Source organism: Dermacentor albipictus, chromosome 1 (assembly GCF_038994185.2).
Source record: "Dermacentor albipictus isolate Rhodes 1998 colony chromosome 1, USDA_Dalb.pri_finalv2, whole genome shotgun sequence".
NCBI classification, from domain to species: Eukaryota; Metazoa; Arthropoda; class Arachnida; order Ixodida; family Ixodidae; genus Dermacentor; species Dermacentor albipictus.
In genome coordinates this window covers 126,337,459-126,362,267 of record NC_091821.1, presented here as the reverse complement: position 1 = coordinate 126,362,267, position 24,809 = coordinate 126,337,459, and the positions used below count along the sequence as shown (strand labels likewise).

General features: G+C 43.6%; 1 long non-coding RNA gene across 1 annotated transcript in view; it reads right to left on the bottom strand.

Annotated features, from left to right (window-relative positions):
- Positions 1–535: 535 nt before the first annotated feature.
- LOC135917582 (uncharacterized) overlaps positions 536–24,809 on the bottom strand; it is a 98,567-nt gene continuing 74,293 nt past the window's right edge. The window contains exon 3 of the long non-coding RNA XR_010569339.1: positions 536–693. This is a non-coding gene — a long non-coding RNA (uncharacterized lncRNA). The remainder of the gene's footprint in view (positions 694–24,809) is intronic.

The following is a 24,809-nucleotide window of genomic DNA, read 5'->3' as shown; positions in this document are numbered from 1 at the left end:
AGCCGACAACGTAGACAGTAAAAAGACCTCATAAAATGCTCGGTTTGACGTCAAATTTATCAGAGAGGTTCCCGTAAAGAATGTAACTTGATGGCTTTGAAAAGAAAGTTTCGAACATTTCGGTCAGGGTGGGAATCGAACCCGGGCTTCCGGGGTGCGAGACAAGCACGCTTCCCCCATGCAAAGGCGGCTCCGCGGTTCGGGCCGACTAAAGGTGTGGCCTAGTGCATGCCTCATTGGGCACGTTACGGCACAGCCAATGGCAAGGAGGTGGCGTTATATCATAAGTGTATAAAAAGAGGGCATAAAATCAAAGCATTTCACCAAAGGGACCATAATGCTTTAGCATTCCCACCCGTAAGCAGCCTTAAGCGTCTGTGCGAATCTTTTCTTTTAAATACGTAAGCCTTTCTCTGCATACCCAACGACAAATTTATTCATCACGTAAGACAATGAATGGCTCATACCTCCTTAAGCAATGGCTCATACCCCCGTAAGCAAGCCAAGTTTTCACGAGTTTTTCACGCACCTTACTACTTGGGAGGCTTGGGAGACCCTACTGCGCTCAGAGGAACCGGCCAAGCAAGCCACCGCCACAGGCCGTGCTGCCAGCGTCATGAGCCTCCGGGACATGAACGTTTGAGTGCAGTGGGGCCGTGCGGGGGCCCAAGGACCTGCGTGTCCGCAACGCCCCTGTGTGCAATAAAGTTATCACCACCACCATCACGACTGCTGCTCTACTACTTCCTGAAAATAACAGCCTGGTTGTAACGAACTTGTTCAACTATCATCTAACAATTATGTTTTATAAATTACTTACTAAACAGCTCTCATACCAATTCATCGATTCCAGCCACCTCATCAATAACAATAATACCAGGTAATTTTCCACTACCTATGGTTCATTCTAACTGTGGAAAAATGACATCATTCGCTGCTATGAAACTGTGGAATGGTTTACCCGTCAGCATTAAATCTTCATTTTTTCATACATTTAGTCGTGCCGTTAAGCTGTTTTATAGGAGTAACTTAGGGTACGTCATTCATTACACTACATTTGTCATTTGTATGTATTGACAGTTTCTCTTTCTTTTTTGCACTAGATGCTTGTATACATTCAATTTGTTTTCATTTGATCTTATTTTCCTATGTTGTATTTTCGCGATTGTGTGCGTTTCTTTTAGTTATCTTGCTCGTCTTTAATACATCTCTACATTGTTATTATTAACCGAGGGTCCCGTTGCAGTCTCTGACTTTTGGACCCTCGTCTGTATATTGTCTCTTACCAATTCATTGTACTTCAAGAATAATAAACTGAAAGTGAACTGAAACTGAAAAGTGCAATAGCTCAAACGCACGTAAAGTAGAGGATACAAGCACTCAGCAAAGTGAGACGAACAGTGCATAGATTCATCGAAATCACCCTAACAACAAACAGAACAGCACAAGTTTCAATAAATAACAAGCTCAATACAAGCATCCGAACCATCAATAAAACATTGCATATCCCCCCCCCCCCCTCAGCAAACGTAGTGGTGGTTTTGCAACAGCTTCGCTAAATTAACCATAATTCACCTTAATTCTCACCAAACGTCGTGGGTTCGACTCCCACCAAAGGTCGGGGTTTCGAGTGCCTTAATTACCTCTATAATAATTGACTTTGGCAAATTAACGCCACATTAACACTAATGGTCGTGGGTTCTAGTGCCGTAATGCACTCTATCTTAATTATACCAGTCATATCATCTTCACTGTTAGGTTAGGTTAGGTTAGGTCCGATGAACGATGAACGATGAACGATGAACGATGAGGGTTGATAAGGGTTTATATTGGTCGGATCAAGTTCCATACCATTGATAATGACACCGGGCTGCGTATAGAACAGCAAGTGGCACAAAGCTTTTGCATGCTCATACAACTACCAGAGCAGGTTCTGCGTGGATTTTTTCTTTACTGAAGACGTCCATGCTCTTTAAACGTGAAAACATCGGCTGTTGAGGCCAATAATATCGCGTGTGGCCCCATCCGGCGTACCTGCGTGGCAACAATCTTTGAAAAGTCGAGCCGCAGAAGCAAACAGCTAGCTTGTTCCTTTTGTTCGTGTGCGTGTGCGCGTGTGCGTGTGCGTTGCGCGTGCGCGTGCGTGTGCGCGTGTGCGTGTGCGTTGCGCGTGCGCGTGTGCGTGCGCGTGTGCGTGTGCGTGCGCGTGTGCGTGCGCGTGCGCGTGCGTGTGTTTGTGTGTGCGTGCGTGCGTGCGTGTGTGCGTGTGTGTGATAGTTTAGTTAGTTAGTTAGTTAGTTAGTTAGTTAGTTAGTTAGTTAGTTAGTTAGTTAGTTAGTTAGTTAGTTAGTTAGTTAGTTAGTTAGTTAGTTAGTTAGTTAGTTAGTTAGTTAGTCAGTCAGTCAGTCAGTCAGTCAGTCAGTCAGTCAGTCAGTCAGTCAGTCAGTCAGTCAGTCAGTCAGTCAGTCAGTCAGTCAGTCAGTCAGTCAGTCAGTCAGTCAGTCAGTCAGTCAGTTAGTTAGTTAGTTAGTTAGTTAGTTTGGGTTCAATGGCACAAAGGCAACTAAGGCTATGCTGCACCAGTCACAAGACAAAATAAAACGGTACATTGGAGCAGGTAGACCTGCACTGCATTATAGTTGGTGTAAATAACCTGTTTTTTATAAAAAGTCGAACAGGTTAGCAAATGGCACTAGAGAGTCATTTGCTAGTAATAGGACAGGGTGTAATGGAGTGTGCAAATTATACAGGATGTGTAAAAACCTTCGTGTCAGTGTGTCGATGTGTGGACATGTTATTAGGATGTGCATGACTGTAAGAGCTTCATTGCATTTTTCGCAAGTTGGCGGGTTTCCTTTTCGGAGAAGCAAATTGTGCGTCAGATGTGTCCGTCCAATTCGAAGTCGACACAAGATCACCTCGTAGAACCGTTGCTGGTGACTGCATGATTTCCACTCGTCAATTACAGGTTTAATTACATGCAGCTTGTTGCTTAAACAATTGTCCCAGTCGCGTTGCCATTTTGACGTCAAGGCCTTCCGAATCGCATTGACACTGTCTTCATATGGAAATGCTGCATTTTGAATGATTTCGTACGCTGCCATTGATGCGCATCCATCCGCTGCTTCGTTACCCAGTATCCCAACATGGCTTCGTATCCAGCAAAACTAATTGATCTGCCATATTTGTGTGACGATAATGCGTTCAAAATATCGCCTAACAAGGGTTCACTTTGGGATTTCATGTGTAGAGCCTTCAGTACGCTTAATGAATCTGTGTATACAATAGTGTTTTCAAGTTTGTCAATAATGATCTTTTTAACTACCGTCCATATTGCGTACACTTCGGCTGTGTAGACAGAGGCATGCTTGGGTAGTCGAATACTTGTTTCCCAATTTTCTGTTACGGCCCCCACACCTACGTGTTTTTTCGTTTTAGAGGCTTCAGTAGAAAATTCCATGTAATTTAAATACTTGTCTCGAAGAGCGCGGAATTCTTGTATAATGTGTTCATGTGGTGTGTCTCTTTCCTTTAAATGTGTTAGTGTCCAGTCACATAACGCTGTGTGCGTGCGTGTGCGTGCGTGTGTGTGTGCGTGTGCGTGTGCGTGTGCGTGTGCGTGTGCGTGTGTGTGTGTGTGTGTGTTTGCGTACGCGCGTTCCCTCAGTCTCGCATCCATGCGCCTTGGCATTGTTCGATATAAAAAAAAAGATCAAGCAGATCAAACGCACTCTTGTAATCTATGTGAAGCGCGTAAATAAATGTTTTTCACCTAACGACGGTGCATAGAACTTTGTTTAGCTTCATCCTATGCAACGTGAAATCTCATGCAATGCTCATCATTATCCCCCACAACCGTACTCATGCGCAGCTTTTCAGTAGCAGCTCAAAGTCTGTAGACCTTCTCATCGGGCAAGAAGGAAAGGCTCGTTGCGCAGCCTTTCCTTCTGTCTAGCTTGTCTGCGCGGGCGTTGCGCTATTTGAATATGTTGTCGCCGCGTGCTAGCGAACGATATGGAGACGTTCTCCGTGAGGTTTACGTGATGTCACTTCAGGCGAGGTCGTCAAAAACCAGTGTGCGGAAATTTCTCTTCTCCTGGCAGAGCCAACTTGCGACGCGCATTGTCAGCCGCGATGTGTGTGCGTGTTGTGAACTATTTTGGCTGTTTCGGATTTCATTCAACGGAGAGCAGCGACGCCTCTGAATTGCCCCACTAAATTGAAAAAATCTTCTCACTATCTGATAACTTGGCGCAAGAACTAAAACATAAGAGGTAGTGCTCGTATAACTACGGCCAAATTACCCCGGAACATCTAAGCGCCAATCATTATAAAATATTTGCGTTTGTCGCTAGCATCGTTCTCACGCATTTCAAGTCTAGTAGACCGGAAATCACTACGCCATGTCTACGTTAGCTTCCTGTAAGACGCCGATGGCGTTGCTCAGCGATGCGATCAATGCGGCTGGCAAACGAGCATGATATAAGTTTTGCGCTTCGGCATTGCCTTTTGGCCCTGTAAAGCAGTGATATCCAAAGAGGACCGCATAGAGAGAATCCGACGGCTATTTATGAGGACACAATTTCCGTAAAACGGGCGAGTGCGTCGTAGACGATGCGACGAACAAGACAAAAAAAAAACAGTTTCCAGTTATGATACCATACCTGCCGCGGTGCAAGAAGTATGTCACAAACGCTGGCTATATATGACTTCTACAACAGTTACGTTGATTTTAATCCGCTAAAACAGGTTTGCTCACGACGAGTAGTTCATGGTATAATATCGAATTTTTGCATTTCTTCCCAGAAACGCTCGGCAGTAACACGGGGACTTAACTAATACTGGAGTTTAGATTCTACAAGCACCACTTGCGTCTTTAACTGCTTGTCAACATTAGGTGGTTCTGCCCGGGTCTGTTTTAAGCGGCGGAAATTTGAAGTAAAGTTAATGAAGGCTTACAGCTATTTACAGAATACAAATAGGAATGTACCAATATATATTTCCTTTTCCGTGATACACGTACAACTCACTTGAGAAATTTACTGGTGCTTGTTGCTTGAGGAACATGACGAATCTGTTTGGCGAACTGACACAGGCTTCTCGGCCCAATTTTTTTAGTGAAGTATGCATGTTGGACCGCATGGCTGCAGCCAGAAAGAAGTCGAAGCGTCAATCATTAGTAGTATGGGACATATTGAAGATATCGAAATTCCCCTCCCCCTCTCCCCCCCCCCGGTGGAGTGTCCGAAATAAAGTGAAAGTATATGCAAGGCTTGTGGTGCTTTCTTTATGAATGTTTGCGATTGGATTGGAGCAAACTTTATTTAGGGCAAGGTTCTCTTTTATGTACCGACGAAGCGAATGTAGTTATCTGTTTGTATAATTAAAGAACGCTGGATCGAGACATGGTGAGACAGAAGGTGCTTGAATTTTCCTTTTCTAGGCAATCTAAGCTGCGTGTAGTAGCTTCAGAATACTTTAGCAATTCCAGTTGCCGCTGTAAAAAAAATGCTTTATGGTTTCAATTCGAAGTTGCAGCGAACTGATGGGTTCCGCGAACATAGCGTGCCTCGCCATACGGACAGTCGATTGCTACCGTTACGTGATCAGAGGTGTGCTATATTGTCGATAAAGGCTACTGAGGGCCACTATGAAACATTTCATCACCTTCAATTGATTCGCTCTCGATCTTAACAACGAAACTTTTTTCTCAGGTGATTGCTACTATGGTGTTTGTGAATTAACTATGTAAATACTCTACATGACGCGCCGTCGTGTTAGCAGACATGAGCAATTCGTTTTTGGAGGCCTGTTTCAGAGGAGGATGAAAGTAGCAGCAAACTTTTTCATAAGAAATGCGCGCCTATTTTTTTACTCATTAATGAATGGCCATATTTGAATAGAACAACACACCAGTGTAATAACAATCATGATGACAGCTTCGCTGGGCAGTGTCTTTCTAACATCGGATAACATGCTGACGCCAATTACCAAGATTTTTCTTCCATGTAAAATGCAATGTCTCTCATAGCTAAATACTAAGCGAATGGTAAATGTTTAGCGAGGCATCATACACAACTTCGCGTGTTGAGTTTGCAGGCATTCTTTTTACGCAATATTTACGGATAGACACTGCGCATATGTGCATTTCACAACCAGTAGACTCCTTTAACGCTGCATAGCTTGCGATATCCAAGCCGCAAAGTTTCTCAACTCACGCGCTTTTCAAGAAAAAAACTGTGGTTAAGGCAAGGCAGCTGAAAGGAGCCGACGTATCCTTCAATACGTACGGCTCGAGCCACTGATACCCAAGCATACACGAAGGGAACGAGCGCGCGCGGCAGCCGAGCGAGCCGGAGCGAGCGGTGTGACGTCAAATGCGAGAGGGCGCCACTCCTAATTCTCGCCGCTAATGAGACCACGCATGGCCATGCCGCATGCTTGGACCATGCATTACATAAAACACAAACAGATCTATAACCCAGTATCGCGCAATCCGCAGCCGGCCGCTCGACCACTCGACTAATGTGATTCACATTGTTCGGTATGCTGTTATTATTAACCACAATTATTTTATTCGTGGGCACAAATCTCTTCCAACAAACGACGTAGCTCCGCAATGTATCTACAGATAACAATTTGAACTGTTGTCATAGTGACCAACTAAACTTATTGCGCAACAGAAGGCTACCCACGCAACAGAACCATTTCCCATGTAGAAGGCGCCACGCACAGTAAAGAGAGCGCGCGAGCGCGAAAACAACCACCAGAAACTACCGCCGACCGAGTGTATAGCTGCCATACAACACAGAGCCAGCATACCGACTGCCCCTAGATGGCGCGACTACATACGCAATACGGCGTGATAACTTATTTGTCCTTAGTCAGTGTATTGAAATATCCAGAGTAAAAAAGAGACAATTATATGTGGCCTTTTTACACATTACAGGAGCGTATGACAACGTAGACTGCAACATTTTGTGGGATATCCTAAAAGGGGATGCCTCAGGCGACGATTGTATGCAGCTTTTGAGAGTGAGTTACCTAGAAAGTGCCGTTTGTTTTGAATGAAAAGGGATGAAGAGCGAGAAGAAAGCTTATATCAACAATAGACTGAGCCAGGGGTGCCCTTTATCCCCACTGCTGTTTATGATGTACATGGTGAAGATGGAAAGGGCGCTAGAGGGAGGTAATATCGAGTTTAATCTCTCATACAAACAAGCGGGTACAGTAGTAGAGCAGTAGCTTCGACGCTTGTTTTATGCGGGCGACATTGTGTTGCTAGCCAACGAGCAAAGGGATATGCAACGTCTGGCTAATATCTGTGGACAGGAAGGCGAGAATTTAGGTCTGAAATTTAGCGTTAGAAAATCAGGTGTTATGATATTCAATTAAAACAGTAAACGGACCCTGTCAACAAAGGACCAGGAAATACCTCACGTGAAAGCATATAAATACCTTGTTATATGGATAAACGAAGGCAATAGATATATGGAAACACAAGAAAAAACGGTAACACTAAAGGGGCAGAGAACTGCGGCCATAATTAAATGTAGAGTGATAGCGGATGCAGTAAGTACGATGTTCTCCGGGATATGTGGAAAGGTGTAATGGTTCTAGGACTTACATTTGGAAATGCGGTTGTTTGCTTCAAATCAGGGGCACAATCAGGACTCGATGGCAACCAAAGGTCAGTGGGCCGTCTCGCATTGGGCGCTCACGGGAAGACTACAAATGAAGTTGTGCAGGATGATATGGGCTAGACTGGTTTTGAAGTGAGGGAAGCTCGCAGTAAAATTGACTATGAAGAACGACTGAGGGAATATGAAAGAAAGTAAATGGACTGGGAGGGTGCTTAGGTATTCGAAAAGGAAAAACATTGATTCACAGTAGAGGAAAACAACTATGAAGCTTCCCACCAAGTATTGCGACCTGTATGATGAGCAACACGGCAGCAAAGAACGTCATGCAGAAAATCAGGGAGGCTGACATAATGTCATGGGTGGCGGCAATGGAAAAGAAGCCTGTTATGAGTAACGATACTTAAGAGGAAAAACGAAATAACAAAATAAGGTATTTATGATAACTCAAAGGGAAGCGCTCAACTTTTCGAAGCGAAATCAGGATGCCTTAGAACACGCACTTATAAAGCGAGATACAACAGGGAAGAAGAAGCATGAGCTTGCTGCGGCAAAGCTAGGGAAACGATGGAACATGTTTGATTAGAATGTGAAGATATTTGCCTCGCTATCGATTTAGGCACCTCTGCCTTGGGTTCAGCGACAGCGGGGGGGAAAGTAAGCATGTCCGTTAATAGAGATTAGTAAGAGGCGATTGGAAGATTGGTCTGGTTGGGAAGAAAAGTAGGGAAACCATAAACAACGGAGGCGTACAAAAACAAAGTTCACGATAGGGGTTCAGAAAGTTCGGTTATAGGAATTTATTGTGTTTTTTTTCTTTTACCAAAGGTAGGACGTTGGGCAATATAATAATGTGAGCTTGGTGGCACAATCCACCACCCCGTTCCCAAGGGGACGCTCATAGCATCCATTCGTCCATACATACATGCGGCGGCTTTGCAGCGATGTTTGTGCCGGACGGACGTGTTTTTCCAAACCCCATGGCGGCGAGGAAGACATGCTTTTTGTCCATGCTTTGAGCTTGCTTCTGTTTTTGATTTGCTGATTTGTTGCTTTTTAAATACTAATTGGCTAGTTTCCTTTTCTTTTCTTCTTTTTCGTGTGCGCGGGTGTGTTTTCTGTATATTTGGTTTTGCAGGATAGTCAGAGCAGCCTTTCGCACCACGTGTTTCAGCACGCGCAACCATGTGGGACGGTAAGTCTTTATCGCCTTTAAATAATAGTTTGGAAGTCACAAAACTATTAGTTGTTAGTTAGTGTGTGTGCATTGGTATCGGGAATATTGCTTTGGTAGGACAGTGAGAGCGTGACCGCGTTTTTGAATACATGTGAACGCGTGTCATACCTTAAGTCTGTGTGGCCTTCATTGCTTTCAAGACATTGGTGATAATTACTTTGCAGCATTTTAAGGTTTTATATTCTGTGCGTATCGGCCTTTGCTAGAAGGCACGTGCTCTGAAAGTTTCGGTGTTTGTATTATAAAAAGCCAGGCGCAACACATGGCAAGAAATGCGGTAAAGCGTTCAGTGTGCGGGGGATCCCTCAAGGTAGACGAGGGGACGCATGAGAATGGAGAAGTCGAGTCAATCGGCAGACATTGGGATGTCAAGGCTATGCTGAAGAAAATGGAGGCTTTCCAGGATGAGCTTATCGAAGACCTCAAAAATAAGCTGAATATGGAACTTGATGCACGGAAGGCGGTGAAAAAAAAGATTTCAAGCAGGCTAGGAAAATCTGAACAGGGCCCCCACCGTGAACGAGAACGACCGTGACAATGAAACGCAGTCTGCCGACGTGACAGGAGAGGGAGCGTCAACAAAGCATGTGCAATGCACGTAACGTAGGGAGGGGGGAGGGGCGAAAGAGCGAGCTGCACCTACCTTGATGGGGCCACGAAGGAAGAGCAGGAACGCAGGGGTCACTGTCCCCTTGTCAGGTCTAAATCACATAAAAAAGGATGACAAAGGGAAGCAGGGAGAGGCCTCGGCAGCAGGAGAGGGTGAAAGGGTGATTATCGCCGGCGACTCAAATTTGGCTAGGTGCTCAGACGCAATTGTGGGGAGGGCGAAAGGTGACAAAAAAAGGGCGGTTGGGATATCTCCAGGACGGACATTGGGTGCTGTCATGGAGCGAGCAAAAGCAAAGCTCGCGGAAAATGCCCGCGGACGCAACCTTATGGTAGTAGTAGGCAGGCTAAATGATGTCCTAAAACAGAAAAAAGGCAGGACTAGCCCAGCGCTTGGCGAAGGGGTAGATGACTTGCGCGAGCTGTCCCCTCTGCTGAATATCGTGGTGCGCACGGTGCCGGACGTGCCTGTACGCGACAGTAACGCATAATGAGCCGTATCGGCTGCTAATGAGGCTATATGGGTAATGAGCCGAGAGAAAGGTTTCGAGGTTGTAGAAGTAAACAGGGAAATGAGGTGTGGTTTCCAACGAGACGGGATCCACTTCAGCCACAGACTTGGATAAGAAGTGGGCTGGCGACTTGCTGTTGGCGCGGTTTTTTATTTGGGGGGCCCACGGGCGCTCAGGACGCCAATGTAGGTAGTAATGAAGAAATTCCCCTAGGTGAACCTCATAACAGCATCGCCGTCAATAAGAGACAGAGAAGGAAAACAAGAAAGAGAGTTTGCCATGCAATAGCCTACATTAACATGCAAGGTGGTAGAAGAAAGGAAAAGTGGGTAGAGATTGAGGTACAGCTAAATAAAGAACAAATAGGGGTGTATGTGGTTACGGAACCGTACCATCGAGACTCGGAAGAGCCGTCAGTGATTGAGAATTATGTTTGGGAAGGCTCAACAGAACTAAATCGGAAAAAATGGGAAGGGGACTCGGAATGCTCATCCATCAGGGAGCCAAATGGAGAAGAGCAAATTGAATAAGTCAAGAGCATCTTCGGGTATCATGTACACTGAGTGGAAATAAAACATGGTTGGGAGTAGCGTATTTGTGGACCGGAAAGAATTGCAGTGAGGAATCAAGAGTTTAGTGGAATGTCTGAGTGCTGATACTAAGGGTTTCGGGAATGGTGCCGATATTATCCTATTAGGTGACATGAATGCCCACATAGAGGATGTAGATGGATATACCGACAACAACGGGAAGCCAATGCTAGATCTTCGTGGGCAACATAACCTCGTTATCGTGAATACAGGGCCTAAGTCTGACGGGCACACCAGACTACGTGGGAAGTGGGAAACCGGCAAGCGACCATTGATTACTATCTGATGAAAGAAGGAATTCATGATAAGTTGAGAGAAATGGTCATTGATGAGGAAGGGTATTGCAGCATAGGGAGTAACCATAAATGTATCATTTTGAAAATGGGATATGTAGTTGGGAAAGAGTGCAAAGAGCACAATATGGGCAGTGCAAATTTGAACGCTGAGCAAATAACAAATATAGTCACGAGAGTCGAGGAAGAGCTTGGCAAATGGACAAGCAAAGAGTGGGTATATAGTGAGCTAAGTGTAGTGACGACAGAAACACAGAAAGAGAAGCAACTTGCTCGCTGGAAAGAAAAAATCAAACGAAAAGCTAGTGGAAGAGGGAGATACGAGAAGCGATCGCCGAACGACAGAAAGCATCCCTAGAGCACAGGCAGGCAAAGAAGGCGCAGTTGCCACAGGACGAATTATCCAGTAAATGGGAAATATACCGGCAGGGAAAGTATGTGGTTCAAATACTGGTTCAAGCAAAGATAAAAGATGAAAGTGACCGTTCGTTGTCAGAAATACGTGAGAAAAGAAGGCCGTACATAGAATATTTTGGAAGCACACCAACTTAATAGGCAGGAAGACTGGAGCAATATAACGTATCCTAGACGAAGATGGAAACAAACTGGAACGAAACGCGGCATTAAATTACATCCGCAAAATAACAGCCGAATCATTCCAAGGCAATGAAGAGATTGTACTTGAGGAAAGAAAGAACATGAAAGGAGAACCAGATGGAAAAGGCGTTGGTGTTAACAAATTCTAACTGGAAGAAAGCCGAAGAGAAAATTCCTAAGCGCACAGCCACAGGGCTAGACGAGGTTTCCTATAGGCTGATTAATGAACTAGGACTAAAAAGTAAGGAAGCTCTGGTGAAAGAAGTGGGAACGACTTTAAAAGATAGACGAGTACCGGTTAGTTGGCGAAAAAGTAGAATGAAATTAATTTATAAAGGTAAGGGGGAGAAAGATAGAATTCACTCATACAGACCATTCACGATTACATCAGTAATATACAGGTTAGCAATGAAGGCAAATAAATTGTAGCTGCAAGCATTAGGAGGGGATGATGGCATTTTGGGAGAACTTCAGAATGGCTCCAGAATAGGTAGGTGTCTGGGTGATACCTTATTTCTCCTTACTCAGTGTATCGAAATATCCAGAGTAGAAAGGAGACCGTTATAAATACGGTTTTTTAGACATTACAGAAGCGTATGACAACGTAGACCGCAACATTTTTGGGGATATTCTGGAAAGAGAAGGCTTGGGCGACGATTGTATATAGTTTTGAGAGAGATTTACCTAGAAAATACCGTTTGCATTGAATGAGAATGGATGAGGAGCGAGGAGAAAGTTAATACCAAGAAATAATTGAGGCAGGGGTGACCTTTTCCTAACTGCTGTTTATGATGTACATGGTGAGGATGAAAACGGCGCTAGAGGGAAGTAATATCGGGTTTAATCTCTCATACAAACAGGTGGGTACAGTAGTAGACCGGCAGCTTCCAGGTTTGTCTTATGCGGGCGATATTGTGTTGCTAGCTAACAAGCATAATGATATTCAACATCTGGCTAATATCTGTGCACAGGAAAGCAAGAACATAGGCCGGAAATTTAGCGTTAAAAATTAGGTGTTATGGTACTTAATAAATGGAAAATGAGACATCCACCCAATTCTAGCAATTGCTACAAAAGAAGCCCATACGTGTTCCTCGAAAGAAAAGTCTCGCAGTCGAAGAAAATTTCATCTTGGTACGGGTCGAATATTTAGTACGGGATGCCCCGTACCAGGACGAATTTTTCTTCAACTGCGAGGCTTTTCTTTCGAGGAACCCGTATGGGCTTCCTTTGTAGCAGTTGTACACGACTTCTTGCATTACTCGTTTTCCCTTTATTATTCACTTCTCTCCAGCTTGCGGGTTTCCGCACGACTATTTCGTCAAACTCTTGCCTTTAATTCGAGTTGTTGATAAGTTCGACTTATCCCTGCCATCTGCTAGCCGCTTGGTTAGCTCAGATCGTAGAGCGGCTGCTTCGGGAAGGCGGTGGTCCTGAGTTCGTATCCTGCATCAGGACAAATTTTCCTTCAGCTGCGAGGCTTTTCTTTCAAGAAACCCGTATGAGCTTCCTTTGCAGCAAATGCTACCATTTGGTAGATGTCTCACTTCCCCTTTATTATTTAGTTCTCTCCACCTTGCGGGTTTCCGCAGAACGATTACGTGTTACAGTATTTAATGTAAACAGTGAACAGACAGTGTCAATTCAAGGTCAGTAAATACCTCAGGTAAAAGAATATAAACGCCTTGGGATATGTATAAGTCAACGCAATAGATGAATGTAAACACAGGAAAAAGCAATAACAGTAAAGGGGAAGATAAATGCGGCCATAACGAAACAAAGAGCGCTATGGGTATACGATAGGTACGAGGTTTGCCGTGGTATGTGGAAAGGTGTAATAGTTCCAGGACTTACATTTAGAAATGCGGTTGTTTGCATGAAATCAAGGGTACAATCAGGACTCGATGGGAACCAAACGTCACTGGGACGCCTCGCATTGAGCGCTCATGGGAAGACTACAAATAAAGCTGTGCAGAGTGATAGGGCCTGGACAAGCTTTGAAGTGAGACAACGTCACAGTAAAATTGATTATGAAGAGCGACTGAGGAATATGGAAGAACATAAATAGGCTGGGAGAGTTTTCAGGTATTTGTACAGGAAGAACATTGACTGACTCTGGGGGAAAAGAACTAGGAAGCTTACTAGCAAGTATGCGACGTCTATGGTGAACAACATGGCATCAAAGAACGTCAAGCGGAAAGTCAGAGAGGCGGAGATAACCTCATGGGTGGCGGCAAGGGAAAAAAAAACCTGCTATGAGTAACTATACTTAAGAGAAAAAAACCCAATCAAGAAAGAAACAATTTATGATAACTCAAAGGGAAGCTCTTTACTTTTCAAAGCGACATCAGGATGCCTTAGAACACGCACTTTTAAAGCGAGATAAAAGAAGGAAGAAGAAGCATGTGCTTGCTGCGATAAAGCTAGGGAAATGATGGAGCATGTTGTATTAGGATGTGAAGATATCTGCCCAGCGGTTGATTTAGGCATCTCTGGCCTCCTAAAAACCCATGGGTTCAGCGAGAGCAGTGGGAAAGCAAACATGTCCGCAGTAGAGATAAGTAAGCGGCTACTGGAAGATTGGTGGAAGCAGGGAAACGACAAGCAGCCGAGGCGTGCAAAAAGAAAGTTCACAATAGGGTTTCAGAAGGTTTCGTTATGGGAGTTCATCGTGGGTTTCTTCTCCTCTTCTTTTCTTATTATTTGTTTGTTTTTAACCTAGGTAAGACATTAGGCAGTATAATAACAAGAGCTTGGTGACGCAACCCACCGCCCCGTTACAAAGGAGACGCTCATAGCAGCCACCCATACATCCAATGGTGGCGCCCATGAAAAAAAAAATATCTTTTTAATCTTGAAAACTGGGTTTGGGCAGCGCAAATGAACAGCACATAAAGGAACATAAACCATGTAGCTTAACGCTGAATTCCAACTTTTTTATTACATGACATCAAACAAGTACACGTCAGCGATGACCCTTCAGAAGCTGCAGCTGCAGTTCTTTATCGCTAATATTTACGCTAAGGACACTCACACAGTGGTCACGTGCTCTCCTAATGTGGGACGTTTATATTACATTTCTTTTGGTTTGTGTTCCTGCATACCTTAGAAAGGTAGTCATATCTAAGTACGATGCGCATCTGCATCGGCTGCAATGATCTGCTGGAAAATGTCTGCATAACATTTCTGCACGTATAAAAGTGGGTTTGCAAATTTCAAAGTGAAATGCTGGGATGTCAGCGCCGATTTACGTCGTTTGTGTTCCTTGATGTGATTTTCATTTACACTGGGCAAGCTCAGTTTTCAAGAAGAATGTACCACTAGCCCTCGAACAATTTTTTTTTGCCACAACCTACGCCGAAATGCAGGAGTCAAGCCTGTTTCACATGATGCAATTTTCGTCGCACGGGAAGTGCGATTTCCGTCGTTTGCGACGAGAATCGCATTCGCAGTGCCGACCTCCGGATTTTCGGCTGCGACCTACCGGTTGGTCGCACAGACGCACCGTCGCAGCGGTCGCTGCGATTTTTCGTCGAAATTTCGCGGAGAGCTATTTCGTCGGCTTGTTTTGGAAAATGGCGTCTCGCTCAACAAGTACCATGTGCGGAGACGTGGGTTGTCGAATTCGGTACATACGCGAAGGGAGAATAAAAAACTTGTACCGCAGATTCCATTCTCCCATTTCAATGCGTTCGTTGACACGCTACGCAGCACATGAATTGCATTTTCACGCTTGCTTCCTACGCCTTTGCGAGTTGGGTGTTCGGTCCCCACGAGACGACATGGCCTTTTGGGGTCCTGACAATTTTCTTTTGTTGAGTAGCATACAAAAATCACCGCGTACGGGGCACCTTAAATAATTTCAACCTCGGCAAGGACAAATGACAAGGCAGCAAAGTACCCGAAGTTTCAACGTTGTGCTGAACGCGGTACTGTTCAGTTGCATGTTCTTGTCGGTTTCCAAGCCTGATTTTACCGATGCATCTTGAAAGGTTATCTTACCTCGCCTATTAAATTTGACATGGCAAACGTGCAGGCTGTCGTAATAAATTTTCTGCGTTAGCATTAACTCCATGGCTTGAATAAACAGCGTCGTCAATTTGTTTTCGTATATTTCATGCACGTTATCTCTTCTCGGGAGAATTTTCTTTTCCTGCACAGAAACCAATAAACCTTGAATACGTTGCGGACTTTGTATCCTTACTGCTCATATATTAATATTTGCTTTGAACGGTAGTTAACTCTACAGTTAGTAAATTATTGGCTTGATATAGTGGCACAGTGACAATGCAGCCTCCTGCACCGTCATGTAAACATCGTGCAACAATTCGAAAGGCAGGCCAACAGCCTGTTCTTGTGCAGACGAAACGGTACAAGACGACACGTTAAAGGTAAATACAAACAGCAGTGAAGTCAGCCAGTTGCATTCCTTTCTGTGAATAACCCGCTGTGGTTGCTCAGTGGCTATGGTGTTGGGCTGCTGAGCACGAGGTCGCGGGATCGAATCCCGGCCACGGCGGCCGCATTTCGATGGGGGCGAAATGCGAAAACACCCGTGTGCTTAGATTTAGGTGCACGTTAAAGAACCCCAGGTGGTCAAAATTTCCGGAGTCCTCCACTACGGCGTGCCTCATAATCAGAAAGTGGTTTTGGCACGTAAAACCCCAAATATTATTATTTCTGTGAATATTTTAAGTATAAACGGTTCTTGCGCGTCCACAGCTAATCAAGTGTGCAGAAACTTCTGTGCATTACATGTTTCTAATAACAGTTGCTAATAAGTTTGTTATCAGAATTATCAGTGTGTAAACCCTTATAACGATATCTTCTCTGAGTACTACCTTTATAATTAATGAAGTACCATGGTACTTGCAGGAACATATAATCCTGGGGTTTTAAAAAAATTATGCATTTCAACTACACACAATGTGCAGTTTACTCTATTAAGCAGCGCAAGCTGTTTTCTTTTTTTTTTGCAATGACTTCGTCATTGCAAGTTTTACCTAAATAACAGGCAAGAAAAAAAGATATCTGTAGACAAACAAATTGTTCAATTTATTCGCCTACCACTGTGGTTATAGAATTCTACTGCTAACACAAGATGAGGGGTTGAATTTCCAGCCATAGCAGTCGCATTTCTATAGAGTCATAGGCAAAAAAAGCTCTTACGCTTCGATTTAGTTCAGCATTACTTATTGAACCCTTAAACTTTACAAGACTATTGCATAAGGGGGCATGCATATGCAAAATCTAACAAACAATGCTAATACCAATTGAAAGCAAAGGGCACAATTGTATATCAAGCATCTTTCCTGATGTTTCGAATGTGTAAAGATTCATTGCACCAATATTTATTGCTTAACAGCACTGCACAAGTAAGCATGCTTAAGTATAGTAAATACTCTGTCAGGTAGCTGGTTCTACAGATGCATAAATGTGAAAAGACATGAATGCTCATACTAGATATGAGTGTGCCATAAGCAGCAGTAACTTTATTAGAAGGCATTGTGTAATACCACTTATGAAAGAATGAAGAGAGTGAAGAGGCTTTTAATGCAGTACCTCATGCTACTCTAATAAGAGGAACGATGGGCAAAAAAATTGGCGGTACACCATGTAAGTTAAACCATAACTTTTTGAAAGACAGAAAATTTCATGTGAGGGTTGGACGTAAATTTCGCCCATCCACACCAACAACACAGGCATACTACAAGAAGTACTACAGTCTATCGAGTACTACAGTCTATGGGATAGCTATCTTATAGAGAAATAAAGAATGATGCAACGACCTCTCAACAACATGGCAGACTTTCTTAGCCAGTCTGGCCTCTCATTTTCTGATAAGTCAGCTCACATCGACATCAGTGATAAGACCAGAATCAAGAGGAGGAGGAGGAAAGAACTTTATTGGGTCCTGAGGAACCCCTTCCCACCCACTCTTGGTTTAGTGGTCGGCAGGGGTCGCGGGCCGCACCCACGTTGGGACGGGAAGCCCGTGAGCCTCCGCCCTTTCGTGAGCCCTCTGGACGGCCCGGAGCTGGGTCTGGTGGTCGCCGCTTCGCAGGGCGTCCATCCAGTCTTCTTCTTTGCTGAACACGGTGCCGCTTAACGCGGAGCATTGCCAAAGCATGTGCGATAGCGAGCAGTACGATTCACCGCAATCCGGACATTGCGACTCTACGTCCGGTGAATAAAGGCTCATTCTGCCTCTCGAGGGGAACGACCTTGTTTGCAGCATTCTGAATATAGATGACTGTGGTCTAGTAAGTTTAGCGTGGGGGAGCGGGAAGGTCCTCCTCGACAGCTGATAATGTGTTGTTATTTCGTTGAAGGCGAGCAGCGGGTCTCGGTGCTCCCCTCCCTCCCCGCCACTTCGCTCGCCACGATCGCCGCGGTGCGTGAGTCCTCGCGCGCGTCCGTGTGCCAGCTCGTTGGCGTTAGGAAAGTCGGGGTGCACGTCGGCCCATATTTCACATTTGTGCTTTTTTTTTATTGATATGATATAAGGAGATGTTGGCGCAGAATTTAAGGCGCCGGCTACTCCTCATCTCTTGAGTGGTTCCATCATACATCGTACAGGGTTCAAGGTTACATATCAAATAGTCTTTTCACACAAGCACCAGGACTTATCACGCAACGTTTCCACGGGAAGACTATGACGTAAGGAATACATGGTGCATACAATATACAATGTAAATTTCTCCACACTTATTTAGATGAAATTCTCAAAAGTACAAAAGATATTGTCGCCTAATAACACATTGTCTAGACAGCGGGTGGTACATACATCGTGTAAATGCATTATCACATACAGTCTCAACAGAACAGTCAACATAACATAATTCACAAACAGATGGATATATACAGTGACAATGTGCTTCACATAGTTGGACAAATATATCCCCAAGTCAACAGCCGCAAATCCATGGCTAGTGTAAGACCAAGATGGCAGAACCATCCCATGCGCGAAACAATTATGTCATACCTGGCCTCCAACTCTACACCCAGTAAAAAAAATAATCTCAAAATCATGGGGGGTGGACGAGCGGATCCTATGGAAAATCGCACATTACTGTACTTGTGTCTAAGGCATTGTACGATATGAATTATGAGCAGCGCAATAAAAGACAACTCATCGAATCAAAGGCGTCGGCTACTGACAAGTCTTTCTAACTTTACCATGCTTGAAGACCTCTACAAGAAAGAGCAAACGAACAAGCACCTAGACGGAGTATAATTACAGTCTGCGGCCCAAAATTGTTTGCCTCAAAATCTCAGAACCTGGTTGCAAGATACCATGCCAACTAGCATGTGAGATGCAAAGATGACTACCACTCCCTTCAGAAACACGACCTCAGGAGCAACCCAACTTGAAACATAATAAGCCCATACCTTGCAGTATGGGGGCAAACAATTAGGCCAGGAGACTATATGCAATTGCCCAACACACAGAAGGGGTTGTTAATCATGACACAAACAAACATCAGGCACATATAGTACACTGGTGTGGCAATAACAGCGTAACAGTAGTATGATACTACATAAAATTAAATACCAAACAAACCAGAAAAACTGAACTGAGAGCAATCAAAGCAGCACTTGCAGCGCAAATTTGCAGACTACAACATTCTGCACGCCTGTATGCATTCACCAGAAACTGTCGGGGCCTACACATCACGCAAGGTTGTAAGGAAAATTGGGAGATTGACGTGTGGCTTGCAAGCACATGGCCAAGAAGTTAAATTGCATGACACATAGCCAGGTACATATCCCAGGACACAAGTGGGCTCATGAGCCCAAGATAAGAAATGAAAATTTGATGAGTTGGCATGGATTCATTATTACTTAAGCGCAAAAAACAGACAATGGGCAAGATCAAAGCACTCTGTACATTCATTTCGTTCTTGTCTATTGTCTTTCTGTTGCGCTGTAATCAATGAATCAATGAGGCTGCACAGGGGAAGACCAATTCCCCCGCCCAAGGCCCTGATTTCACATCCAAATCTATAGCACTAAATGTTGTCAGGGTGCATAGCACAAAATAGTGTCAGCAGGATGACACTAGAGAGGGATGAGGGCTATATTCCAACTAAGATTTATTGTGAGAATGAGGCAATGCGTACAGTTTACCTGAAAAAGAATACAGCAAGAAGGTAAGGCAAAAAATTGGTGTTTGATGCAACCAAACATAAATAAAAGTGTTACAGAAAGAAAACACAGATAAAAATTTCAAGTGTGAGAAAAAGCAAATGATTACAATCATTAGAATCGTGAATCATGCATGCCAGCACCTTTCAAGAAACACTGTTCTTTTTCCAACAGACAGACTGACAGCTTGCTTATGCAAGGACAATCTTCTAGTTCCATGCCATTGGAAAAAAAACTTGTTCATTGGAAGGTAGTCGCATGCACAGTTGGTGATCACACGGCTTTTTTTCCCTGAACTCGTATATTTATTTGTATTTTCTCTCTTTCGTGTTTTTGATTATTTGGTTTCATCGAGAAGTGGCTTTTATCAGGTTTTCTTGCTGTACTACTTTCTGATAACCTTTATAAATCACTGGATTCTTACAATGGACCTTTTAATTAAAAGTTAGCATGCCTTTATGAGCCATTTCATTCATTTTACGTGACGGATGGACAAATTTCTCGTTGGGTAGACATAGAAATGCTTACGAATTTAAAACATACATATTTATCAATGTATTACTACAGGGAAAGGACACAGAAGAGGACAGGATTAAGAGAAGATCATGATGACATAATTATCTTGCAGCAAAGGTGTGGTGGGCCATTGGCTACACCGATAGTGACGTCGTTTCTCTCTCGTAGCAGAGCGCGCGAGCAGCAGTGTCTCTCCGACTTCGCAATAGGTTAAAAATTGTGTCCCTGTATCTAATTAAATGAAATGTGTGGCCCCGATGTGTCACTTGGTAACTACAGTGCATAAACGAGTCTAAATACTATGATTAACGCATTGCAAAACACAAATGCGCAACATAATTCACAAAGACTTTCATGAACCCGCTGAATTAATACAACGAACCACTCATATTTCACCCTCCATGATGGCGATTATGTGAAGCGCGATGTGTGGCATTTCAAATAAACAATGCGATAAACCCAATCCAAACGTGTGTGTAACCTCATTCAGAAACAGAAATAACCAGTAATTGAGAAAGGCTTTGATAAACCGTCGTAATTTACCCAGCGATAAACAGTGGAGCCGCACATTTCAGCTTCGCCGGTTTACCATCTGCACGGCGTGCATGGGCGGTAATCGTTTCCGTTATTGCTTGTTCAGTATTATGGAATGTTGTGCCCTTCTTCCTTTTTTAACTACTCTTTTATTCCCCCTCACCTAATACTACAACCTTGTAGCCTGCGAGGTATATAAATAAATAAATACACAACCACATGTCATTCATTTTTCTGCATGCACCTCGCACCATCCCTCCCTCAACAAACATCAATATGTATATGTCTCGCAGTGTGCGTCTACATTAACTGCTGTTTGCATTTCGCTATAGTTTGTGAACAGTGTAGCGCATGAACATTACATGATATTAAGATTATGACCTATGCGGTGCATAAAAAACCCTACAAAAGATGGCATGTCGGATTGCTGAAAATAAGACCAATTGTATATATCGCAGCTACCTTAACATCATCTAACTTACCACTTCACAAACTGCGATGAATATGCAGTTACCGATAACTGAATATGTAGCTTTTTTGCTTATATATATATATATATATATATATATATATATATATATATATATATATATATATATATATATATATATATATATATATATATATATATATATAGCACACGCACCGCGATGTACTGTACGAACCAGACTACCGCTAAGGTTGAATGTCACAACACAATTTCCATTCCACGTTAAGTAATCACACAGATCATTTGCGGCTTCCTTCAGAGGCAGACGCGGGCTTTCGGGGTGGGGTTTGTTGCGTTTGGTGCAAGAATATGGCTAGAAGCAGGCACCGCATATGCTCAATCACGAGCAATGTACACACATCATTTCTCCAGAAGCTGACGCTGAGCACGGGTAGCGCGAGGATCTCTTTGGGCTGAAACGATGACTTCGTGGCAGCCGAATTCCGAATACTGCATGTGCGGTGAGGTTAGGTTTATGAACATGTCAATAGGTCATCTCGTAGATTGTTGCAGCGCAGGCTGAACGAAACGGTCATAGAAAGTAGATGAGACAACACACAGCGTTGAACAACCAGCTGTGAACAGCTGTTTATTTGCGCCGTGTCTCATCGCACAGAACTTCAGAAAATGCCCGTTGCGCACTCCAAAACAAATCTTAACTTCAACACGTTTTTAAATTACAAAACACGCATATTATTTGCTCCTATTAAAGAAAAGCCAACAATATTACAATTCAAATGTTTTATTCATTACATTAAAAGAATTATGCAGCGTGTGCCACGAAACCTGGCAGTCAGCAACCCTGGACTACGCCTGGGCGTCGCAACAGTTGCACTGTTGAAATCGCCATCATGTGAAATGGGCCCTCCAAAAATCGCATTCCGACGCGTGCGACTGCACTAATTTTCGTCGTTCCAGTCGCAGCATAAGATACAACCTTTACGGGTGGCTGGGCAGACCATGCAGCCGCACAGGTCACGTATTGCATAGGGGAGAGATAACCGGTGGAACTTTAGAGTTACAGAATGGGTTCCAAGGCAAGGGAGGCGCAGTCATTGACATTGGAAGTCACATACTTTCTTAACAAAACGTCGTTTTCTGCATTGAAGCATAAAAGTAACTGGAACGCCAATGCATTTCTTCGCAAAGTTCGGGAATCAATATCTCGAAGCTGGTGGCATCCTGAAAATCCGTTCCAAGTAGATCCGCCTTGCGAGCTCCACGGCTATAATTTGTAAATTTCAATATGGGCCATAAAAAATCATTGCACGTAATTAGTCAATTTTCGTTAATTAGTCGATTATCCGTTACAATTTTTTATATAAAGTCTATAGGCAGTCTATAGACATTTGTCTACGAATACTATAGACTGTCTATAGACATTTGTTTAGACTAGTCTATAGACAGTCAATAAACTTATAGCCATACACTTTTTATAGACTAGTCTATAAAAAGTCTGAGTCTATAGACTCCCTATACACTGTCTATAGATTAATGAAAATTCATGTTTGTAGGCAATTGTATGCAGAATGTCCATAGACAAGTATATAGGCTTATAGTTCTACTGTTGTAGACAAGTCTATAGAATGTATATAGACAAATCTCTATAAACTATCTATAGACTATTCTTATAGACCAGTCTATAGATAGTCTATAGACTTATGATCATACACTTTTTATAGACTAGTCAATAAAAAGTCTGAGTCTATAGACTGTCCATAGACTGTCTATAGATTAATGAAAATTCACGTTTATAGACAAATATGTATAGGGTTATAAAGTTCTATTTTTGTAAACTGAAGTCTACAGCATGTCTATAGACTATCTATAGACATTGGTCTATGGACATTTTATAGACTTCAGTCTACAAAAGTAGAACTACATATACAGTTCTACGACTGGGTAATGGCGGCAGTGGGAGACCTACAGAATGACGACTACTGCGTAATTACAGTGGCGGCTGGCATGACAACAATGAAATGACGACATGACGACGGCGGCGTGATGATAACGAAATGTCAACTCGGTGACGACAATATAATGAAGACGGTCGAACGATGACTACGACGCATGGCAACAAAGGAATGACCACAATGAACTGAAGGCGATCAAGTGACGACTATGGCATGACGGCCACGGCGTGCTCACATTGGAGCTCACGTCCGGGCTTCCGTGGATCGCATGTTTGCCCAGGCTGCCTCAGTTTTCACTATACGCGATGCTTGCTCGCACAAGTTCGGTACCGGCCAATCGCGCACGACAACAGGCAGCACCCGTCAAGTGCGGGGAAGGGACAAAGAAACCTTCGCTTTCAGACACACAGCAGTTGAAAACTCAGCAGACAAAATACGCAATGATAACTAATACCACACAAGACGTAAAATCGGAATACATTATATACATAAGAAGCTGTGAAGCAGCCAGTGTTTCAAGGAAACTACAGCATTCTGCTTAAATATGTATTTCCTATGACAAAAGAATAGTAGCCATAGGAGTGAGGAGCAATAATTACAGTGTTAGGTAAAATTATACGTCGAATGCGCCGTCTGATAAAGTGTTTATTTCTATTTTCTAGGAAAGTAGAAAGCGGTATAACTACTTAAGTGCTTAACAGCTGCGCAATAATAACTACCACGGCTTGATACATGCGGTGCGGCGTACAAATGCCTAACGAAAAGCAACGTCAAGGAAACACCACGCAGGGAAAAAAAAGCAACGTTTTGTGGCTGAACCATGCACATCGGTGCGCATTTTGTGAAGTATGCCGCCACTCCGACAAAGGCAAATGTTAGCACACGCAACGCACGGGTGTCCAGCGATGGCCGAGAGACAAGTGCTGTTAGCGTGCTATGTGAGCTCTCTTTCCACGAGAGTCCGCAAAGTTATTGGAATAGGCGCATCGTAAAGCCACGCGCCTCGTATATTTGCCAGTTCGGCAAATGACGCTGAAGGAAGAGCACTTCCACAACGTCGCCGTAAAGCTTTCCCTGCGTCTGTGCATTCAACGCTCCTCTAAACGCAATAAATTTGCTCGTCCACGCGGCCCATTCTCGTTGTTGTCATTGTGTACAAAACACCAACAATGATGTCCGGCAGTAATATTTATTGTTCTATAGCAATGGGATATTCCATCCACCACAACTTCTGAGAAAATCAATTTTTACTTCAGCATATTTTCGTATCTGTGTCGCCGCTTGCGACGCTCGCTTCCTTCTGCGAAGAAATGGTACATATACAAATGTATGAATGATACAACTTGGTTCTTCGTTACGTCTTTTTTCGCCTTCCATGTCATGCGCTACATTACTGCAATATGTACGCAGTTTTATATCTTTGTGTGGTACCTAAGGCATTTGATACGATACCGGACGTACGTTTTACACTCGAAACTACAGTGCATTTTCTCGCTGCGATTGGACATTATCATTATCGCATGGTGCAGGGCCTCCTGACGTCGAGAAAATGTTTTCACGCATCTTAAGACGTATAAAATGAGCCTTTAAAAAGCCCCTCACAAGGTATGGACAATGTAAACATACAAGCGTGGGCGTACGTCATTACACGCCGTGATGATCGTGTGTGCGATGTATTACACTGGTGTACGCTGCCAAAACAACTGAAGATTCACTAAAAAAGCTCGCGC